Source organism: Ovis aries, chromosome 4 (assembly GCF_016772045.2).
Source record: "Ovis aries strain OAR_USU_Benz2616 breed Rambouillet chromosome 4, ARS-UI_Ramb_v3.0, whole genome shotgun sequence".
Lineage (NCBI taxonomy): Eukaryota > Metazoa > Chordata > Mammalia > Artiodactyla > Bovidae > Ovis > Ovis aries.
Genome location: NC_056057.1, coordinates 105,273,468 through 105,280,181, shown reverse-complemented (window position 1 = coordinate 105,280,181; position 6,714 = coordinate 105,273,468).

The following is a 6,714-nucleotide window of genomic DNA, read 5'->3' as shown; positions in this document are numbered from 1 at the left end:
TACATACACACACATATTCTTTTTCAGATTCTTTCCCTTATAGATTATTATGTAATAGTGACTATAGTTCCCTATGCTATACATATAGCAGACCCTTGTGCATTATCTATTTTTATACATAGTAGTTTGTATCTGTTAAACCCAGCCTCAGTTCAGTTCAGCTCAGTTACTCAGTCCTGTCTGACTCTCTGTGACCCCATCAACTGCAGCACGCCAGGCTTCCCAGTCCATCACCAGCTCTCAAAGCTTGCTCAAACTCACGTCCATGGAGTCAGTGATGCCATCCAACCATCTCATCCTCTGTTGTCCCCTTCTCCTCCCTTCGATCTTTCCCAGCAGCAGGGTCTTCTCCAATGAGTCAGTTCTTCCCATCAGATGCCCAAAGTATTGGAGCTTCAGCTTTGGCATCAGTCCTTCCAATGAATATTCAGGGTTGATTTCCATTAGGATTGACTGGTTTGATCTCTGTGCTGTCCAAGGGACTCTCAAGAACGTTCTTCAACACCACACTTCGAAAGCATCAGTTCTTCAGCCCAAGGGAATACCAGCCTAGGGAATTCTTAAATTCATTCTCAGCACCCATTTCTTAGTCTGGACTCAATAATTAAGTCTTTCAAAACAGATAATCCCTGTGGAGATTAGGCTGCCCTCTCCAGCCTCTTCTTCCTAGAAAGCTTGGGCAAAAGAGAGTAGGATTTATTTAAATAGCTAAAACACACTCTCACACAAATCCTGGAAAATAAAGCAGATAAGAGTTTTCTAACTTCGTGTATTTTCAATGTTTACTATGAGCCCTTTTTTCAAATCCTTTTTTTCAAACTGATCTTTTACCACTCCCATTCTTAGTGGAGTCCCAAGACTTTTTGGACTTTGGAGATTACTTGCTGATTTCCAGCTCATATTGCTAGCAAACAGAAGGCAAGAATGGAAATTGGAAACATTATTAGCATTTTTGCCCTTCCCTTAGAGAATGCCCTCAAGCTGCAAAAGCTACTAGGTCCCCAGGAAGGCTTGGGGAGAAGGGGAAGAGCTGAGACACCTGAGCGTAGCTCCTGTCCTTTTGGGTGAGGGAAGGGAGCTTTGAGCTTACGGGAAGCCTGCAGGAATCTAAATTTGCATTCATTATCAGTCCATTGGTTTATCTATTCCTTTATTTACTCGACAAATACTTTGGGTCAGGGCTTCCCTTGTGGCTCAGCTGGTAAAGAATCTGCCTGCAGTACCGGAGACCTGGGTTCAATCCTTGGATTGGGAAGACCTTCTGGAGAAGGGAAAGGTTACCCACTCCAGTCTTCTGGCCTGGAAAATTCCATGGACTGTATAGTCCATGGGGTCGCAAAGAGTCAGACACGACTGAGCGACTTTCACTTCATTTCATTTCACTTGACTAAAAGCCAAGAAGAGCTCCAAGCATTATCTGCAGATTGGTGGAGGAGTGGAGCAAAACGTTTAGTGGTAAGAATAAAAGTAACAGGACTTTTCAAATTAGGTGATAAAATTCTTAAGTTTATATGTAAAGATAATGTGAGAACATTCCTCCAGGGGAAAAAATAATATGGCCCTAAAGTGAAGTTGCTCAGTCGTGTCCAAATCTTTGCGACCCCATGGACTGTAGCCCACCAGGGTCCTCCGTCCATGGGATTCTCCAGGCAAGAATTCTGGAGTGGCTTGCCATTTCCTTCTCCAGGGGATCTTCGCGATCCAGGGATCGAACCCAGGTCTCCTGCATTGCAGGCAGACGCTTTAACCTCTGAGCCACCAGGGAAGCCCAATATGGCCCTAACAGATATTATATACCTTCAATAACATGGGGCGCTGGAGTTCAAATAAAGAGAACAAAAGTTCACACAGATTTGTGAATTTAATATGCCATAAAGATGGCATCTCAAGTCAGTGAAGAAAAGGTAAACTCTTCAATAAACGGTATTGAGACAAGTGGGGAACCATCTGGGAAAAATTAAAGCTGTCACACCTAACCCCTTGAAACTGGACAAATTACAAAAGGATCACAAATTTAAATATAGCAAATCCTTGGGTAGCTGGGGCCTTAGGCAGCTCTCTTTAACTGCTCCTGCTCCAGCCCCTCCTGGGGCCACACCCCATCTCTGCCCCCACACAGTTCTGCAGAGCAGTAAGATTCACATCCCTAACTCTTCTCCAGTCCTGGCTTTTCTTTCCTTCTGGCTCTAAGGTGCTCTGTGTCTGTCTCTTTGTCTCTGTCTCTTTGTCTCTGTGTGTATCTGGGGCCAAGAGCAGTCAGTGAAACAAATTAAAAAATAATAAATAAATAAACAAATATAGCAAACTCGACCGTAAAATTACTAGGGAAAAAAAATAAAACACGGTGACTACTTCAGTAATCTTGGGGAGCAGAAGACTTTTATAACTATGATACAAAATCCAGAAACCACGGAGTTAAACTGCATTAAAAAAAAAAAATCCACGTGGCAAAACTCAGAAGGAAAATCAATACCAACAACAAACTGAGAGACAGGATTTGCAGTTCATGAGAAAGAAAATGCTAATTTCCTTAATTTCACTTACAAATGATCTAGTTGGAAAAATAGGTAAAGGATGTGAAGAGATAGAAAAGGAAATAAAATATCTCCAAAACCTACGAGGATTAGGAGGAATGGAAGTTGGAATTGTAAATCAATTGCACTTCAATTTTTAAAAAGAAAGAAGACTTCTCTGCTGGTCCAGTGCTTTGGAAAACGGGGGGGAGGGAGAGGGGGTGGGAGAATGATAGCTTATGGTGAATGGTGTCGGATTCCTGATCTCCAAAGATTTAGCTTTGGGACTAGGGACCAGGCTCGATCACTCAAGAGCTTTTGTACAGCAGAATTTTATTGAAGTGAGAAAGGGACAGAAATAGCTTCTGGCACAGACATCAGAAGAGGGACTGAGAATGCCCCCCATGCTAGTTTTAGCAAGCTGTTCTGTGTCTGTCAGAAAGCTATTGCTCAGATAACAGAGACACCTCAAGGCTGAGGGAGTTTCACCAGGCCCCTCTCCCACAATATGCATTTTTGAGATAGGATGGCAGGAGGTGTGTCATCCTCCAGCCATAAAACAATTGATATGAATACTGGTTTGTTAAGCTATTATCAGCCCATGGTTTGAGAAAAGGAGAAAAGTTAGTCTTAGGTGGAACCGTTTTGAAGAAAGGCATATTCCAAAACAAATACATAATTTCATTAACGTAGCTTAAGAAAAACCATTCCATGAGAAAAATGCATTAAAAGTTAAGTTCAGGTGGAACCAGGTGTTGTCAGAGCAACACAGAATTTTAAGAGACACTTGCAACCTATTTACTCCATTTGGAGACCCATGGCCTTCCTGCCTGTTTCCCTCTCAGGAATGGGGTGGGAGGTTGTCTGTGGACTCCTGAGCTTGGAAGCCTTTTTTCTCCCATTTCCTGCCCTTTCCTAAATTCCAAACAGTGGATTCAAACAGTTGCTAATCAAGGGAAGAGCAGCCATGAAACCACCTCAGTTGAGTTCAGTGGCTTAGTTGTGTCCGACTCTTTGCTACCCAATGGACTGCAGCACGCCAGGCTTCCTTGTCCATCACCAACTCCTGGAGCTTACTCAAACTCATGTCCATGGAGGCAGTGATGCCATCCAACCACCTCATCCTCTGTCATCCCCTTCTCCAGCCTTCAATCTTTCCCAGCATCAGGGTCTTTTCCAATGAATCAGTTCTTCGAATCAGGTGGCCAAAATATTGGAGCTCCAGCTTCAATATCAGTCCTTCCAATGAATATTCAAGACTGATTTCCTTTGGATTGCCTGGTTGGATCTCCTTGCAGACCAAGGGACTCTCAAGAGTCTTCTCCAACACCATAGTTCAAAGGCATCAATTCTTTGGCACTCAGCTTTCTTTATAGTCCAACTCTCACATCCATACATGACTACTGGAAAAACCATAGCTTTGACTAGATGGACCTTTGTTGGCAAAGTAATGTCTCTGCTTTTTAATATGCTGTCTAGGTTGTTCATAGCTTTTCTTCCAAGGAGTAAGTGTCTTTTAATTTCATGGCTGCAGTCACCATCTGCAGTGATTTTGGAGCCCCCACAAAATAAAGTCTGACACTGTTTCCACTGTTTGCCATCTATTTCCCATGAAGTGATGGGACCGGATGCCATGATCTTCGTTTTCTGAATGTTGAGCTTTAAGCCAACTTTTTCACTCTCCTCTTTCACTTTCATCAAGAGGCTTTTTAGTTCCTCTTCACTTTCTGTCATAAGGGTGGTGTCATCTGCATATCTGAGGTTATTGATATTTCTCCCGGCAATCTTGATTCCAGCTTGTGCTTCTTCCAGTGCAGCGTTTCTCATGATGTACTCTGCATAGAAGTTAAATAAGCAGGATGACAATATACAGACTTGACGTACTCCTTTTCTTACTTGGAACCAGTCTGTTGTTCCATGTCCAGTTCTAACTGTTGCTTCCTGACCTGCATGTAGGTTTCTCAAGAGGTATTCCCATCTCTTTCAGAATTTTCCACAGTTTATTGTGATCCACACAGTCAAAGGCTTTGGCATAGTCAATAAAGCAGAAATAGATGTTTTTCTGGAACTCTCTTGCTTTTTCCATGATTCAGCGGATGTTGGCAATTTGATCTTTGCTTCCTCTGCTTTTTCTAAAACCAGCTTGAACATCAGAAGTTCACAGTTCATGTATCACTGAAGCCTGGCTTGGAGAATTTTGAGTGTTACTTTACTAGCATGAGTGCAATTGTGCAGTAGTTTGAGCATTCTTTGGTATTGCCTTTCTTTGGGATTGGAATGAAAACTGACCTTTTCAGTCCTGTGGCCACTGCTGAGTTTTCCAAATTTGCTGGCATAGTGAGTGCAGCACTTTCACAGCATCGTCTTTCAGGATTTGAAACAGCTCAACAGGAATTCCATCACCTCCACTAGCTTTGTTTGTAGTGATGCTTTCTAAGGCCCACTTGACTTCACATTCCAGGATGTCTGGCTCTAGATGAGTGATCACACCATCATGATTATCTGGGTCGTGAAGATCTTTGTTGTACAGTTCTGTGTATTCTTCCCACCTCTTCTTAATATCTTCTACTTCTGTTAGGTCTGTACAATTTCTGTCCTTTATCGAGTGCATCTTTGCATGAAATGTTCCCTTGGTATCTCTAATTTTCTTGAAGAGACCTCTAGTCTTTCCTATTCTGTTCTTTTCCTCTATTTCTTTGCATTGATCACTGAAGAAACCTTTCTTATCTCTCTTGCTATTCTTTGGAACTCTGCATTCAGATGCTTGTATCTTTCCTTTTCTCCTTTGCTTTTCACCTCTCTTCTTTTCACAGCTATTTGTAAGGCCAAACCTCTGTCTAAAACTCTGTCTCCAAAATTTAATCCAGCACCAGTGCAGAGAGGCAGTTTTCAGCACCATTAGGACTTTGTATTTTCACTGCCAAAGGCAAGAGTTCAATCCCTGGTCAGGGACTAAAATCACGCAAGTTGCCTGACATGGAGGAAAAAAACACACAAAGTTTGAAAAAAAGAAAGAAAAAGGAAAAAAAATAAAATAGAGAAATAACAATTAAAACTGTACTTAAAAAAAACCTACACTGGAATGTTGTTTCCCCACCTGATTGCTGATATCCCAAAGTTTGATAGCTATTTTGGCTTGAGAGGGTGTTTGCAGGCAGTGTCCTTATACATTCTCGGTGGGTCCGCATATTGGAAGATGCTTTCGTCAAATCTGTGACTGTCACTAACCCCCATTCTCTTTGACTCAGCAATGCCAGTTCTAGGAATTTATCCTACAGACATAATCTCACATGTGCAAAATATCATAGATAAAATTAATCGAAGCACTAACAGATTGTTAACAATTTATAGCCAAGGAGCAGAATGATGGGTGAGGGGGTTAATTGGATGGAACATTCTAAGAGGAAAGGAGGGTTGGGATTCTGGCTAAAGTGACATAGCAGGATTCCTAGTGAAGGCAAGCCAGGGCATGAGATATCACCTGAGATAGTGAAAGAAAGTGAAAGAAAATAAAGTCTGCCACTGCTTCCTCTTTTTCCCCTTTGTTTGCCATGAAGTGATGGGACCGGATGCCTGTTTGTTATTCTTTTCCTAATCTCTCATTTCTTTTCAGGAGCATAGTGGCACTCAGGAGTCAAGGAGGGAGGAGGGCGGCAGGCCATGTTTCTTCTCCCCTGAGTTGAGTTTCCACCTCCCTGTACCCTTTATAGTTCCAGGGCCTTCAGCCCGGGCATGGCCATCAGCCCAAAGCCAACATCCCCTCAGTATAAGCCAAGTGAAGGAGAACCATGGGACCTGGGGAGGGAGGCTAGTTTGAATAAGACAGGGCGAGAACCTGAGAAGCAGCCTTTGAACCTCTGAAAGGGAAGTCGCTCAGTCGTGTCTGACTCTTTGCGACCCCATGGACTGTAGCCTACCAGGCTCCTCTGTCCATGGGATTTTCCAGGCAAGAATACTGGAGTGGGTTGCCATTGCCTTCTCCAGGAGATCTTCCTGACCCAGGGATTGAACCCGGGTCACCAGCATTGTAGGCAGACGCTTTACCATCTGAGCCATGACCTGATCAGATGTGAAGGGGGATCAGATATAGAGTATGGAGGATTCTGGCTAAACCCATTTAAGATAATTCTTGCTAAAATTGTGGACAAAGAAAAATTGAAGCCTCATAGAAAAGTTTAGGGGGTCCTGAGCTGAATGTGGT